General features: G+C 32.6%; 1 protein-coding gene across 1 annotated transcript in view; it reads right to left on the bottom strand.

Moving 5' to 3' along the window:
- LOC119583758 (voltage-dependent calcium channel subunit alpha-2/delta-3-like) overlaps positions 1-2500 on the bottom strand; it is a gene marked incomplete in the record, with an annotated part of 128798 nt that overhangs the window by 18222 nt on the left and 108076 nt on the right.

Below are 2500 nucleotides of genomic sequence, written 5' to 3'. Positions count from 1 at the left end.
TGCTCACAGCTGTGTGTTTAACAGCTTCTCCCTTGCTTGGAAAATGATTGTGGTTATAGAGGAGGGGCAGAATATCTCTTTAGCCTCATTTGCCAACTGTGTGCAAAGCAAGGAATGTGGCTAGGTATGGTGAATGGGTTAATGATGACTTCAGAAGAATATGACCAAAGAAATGGTTTCCCTAATCAACAGTGGAAAAAAAAAAAAAAATTAAATACTAATAATAAAATAATAAAGTAAGAAAAAAAAAAAAAAAATTAGGCTCATTTACAAACTGCATGCAAAGCCTGGCATGTGGCTTGGAAGAAGAAGAAAAAAAGTGAGATATATATTTTGAAAGAAACAAAGATGGAAAAATAGTAGTGAAAGAGTGTCAAAGAAAAACATTCATGAGAGATATTGAAAACCCAAGACTTTTTCTCTCCCTCCCTTCCTCTTTTTTTCTACGTAAAAGCTATTATTGCGGAAAATGACATTTGTATCTCTCCCTGCTTTCTCTTACAACCCCAGTAATTCTTCAGCCCATTCTCTCATCTTCTATGTTGTATTTTTCCTCAACGTAAGAATCATATTCGTCTGATTTTTGATATTTCATGGTATCTATATCATCAATAATATTATCATACTACATATCCAGATATCTATCGATCTATCGATCTATCTATCTATCTATCTATCTATCTATCTATCTATCTATCTATCTATCTATCTATCTATATATATATATATATATATATATATATATATATTTATATATACGTTATACATGCACGCACACATATATATAAATACATATATATATATATATATATATATATATATATATATATATATATATATATATATATATATATATATATAAGGAACCTCTTGATATGCTGCTGAGTCTGCTGAAGGCACTCCAACCTAGCCTAATTCATCACTTTATTTCCTTTTCACTTGATGTGTTTGTTCATATGCTAATAAGCTGAAGTACACAATATTGTCTACAAATCTTAGATGTTCATCCCTCTTTTGGTACCCTGTCCCCTTCATTCTAGTTTCTATTTCCAAATGGAAAATTGAAATGGCATCACCCTACCTAACACTTTTTTTGATTGGGATTCTACTGATCTCTGAATGGAGTTTGAAGGTCACTTTCCATCTTCATACATTTCTTCCAATACTCTACAGCAGACTACTCTCAGTTTTCAAATAACTTCTAATACTGCTGTTGTTCGTATTGAGTCAAACGTACACATTTGGGTTAGTGTATGAATGTGGTTGGCTATTAAGAATCCACTGCAAAAGACTGTCTGTTCTCTAGGCTGGTTAGAGATGCAAATTGTGATGACTTTTGTTAACAGTTTGTAATGGGTCCGTAATTCTTTAGTTCCTTTGTATCCCTCTTTTTGTATCTTAAAATAGCTGCTACATTTTTCCAAGCTTTCAGAATTTTGTCACTGATTAGGCATCTTATAAAAAGATTGCCTTTTTTTACAGTTGCAATTTCTCCTTATAAAGTCTACCATAAGGTCTACGCTAATTATTTCTCTTTATGGCATTTAGCACTCTTTTTACTTAGCTGTGATAGTCAGTACTTCTTAATTTATTGAATTGACTTTTGTCCTTCACTGGTCGTTACAGTTGTAAAAATCCCTATAAAAGGCCTCCACTATTTTAATAATTTCATTTTTCTCCTTCAAGGTTCTTTACTACAAACATTTGGTCTTTCCCTATTTCGAGTCTTCTTTTAGCTGCTTTACTGCTGGTGCTTAACAGCAACTATTCATTCACTCTCTATATGTTGAATTTAGCTGCATCCACCTCATCTATTGTTTTTGTTAGTTTCGCTAATTCTATTTTGTCCTTGTTTGACGTCATTCTCGTGGTCCTACATTTTTCCAAAACCAGTTTATCCTTGACTGAGTGCTTACTGAAGCTCTAATCATCATTTTTTAACACCTACTTCAATTGTAACTTCCTTTATTATCTCATTGAAATTTTGTTGATTTGTTTATGTCTAGATCTTCTTGGTTACTGAAAAACAAGTATCAGTTTTGGATGTTAGAGTTAAATTCTGTTGCCTTGATCTTCAAGTTAGCTAAATTAGAAATCAGCTTTTGAATAAGCCTTTTTATTTTCTTTCTGGGTTGTAATGTAATTTTGCCTCATACCATTCTATTGTTGCCACCAATGATTACTTTATCTATACACTATGTTGTGCCTGTTTTTTTATGTATCCATAATGCTATGGGATTATGTCCCCACAAAGCTGATTAGCATCTGTCCCCTCTCATTTCTGGTTCCTATTCCATGATTCCTAACTGAGGTTTCTCCTACAATTTTTTTACCCATTTTAGCATTAAAGTTTCCCAATTGAAGCTCTCTACCTCTCTACCTCTGCAGGTTGGGGCATTGATTTTAACACTCTTTAAGCTATAGCTATCATTTAATAACAATGTTATGAAAGCTACCCTTTCACTAACATTTTAGAATTCTATGATATTCTTTGGCAAAC

The sequence above is a fragment of the Penaeus monodon genome, chromosome 17 (genome assembly GCF_015228065.2).
Source record: "Penaeus monodon isolate SGIC_2016 chromosome 17, NSTDA_Pmon_1, whole genome shotgun sequence".
Taxonomy (NCBI): domain Eukaryota; kingdom Metazoa; phylum Arthropoda; class Malacostraca; order Decapoda; family Penaeidae; genus Penaeus; species Penaeus monodon.
This window is presented reverse-complemented; position numbering and strand designations above follow the sequence as displayed.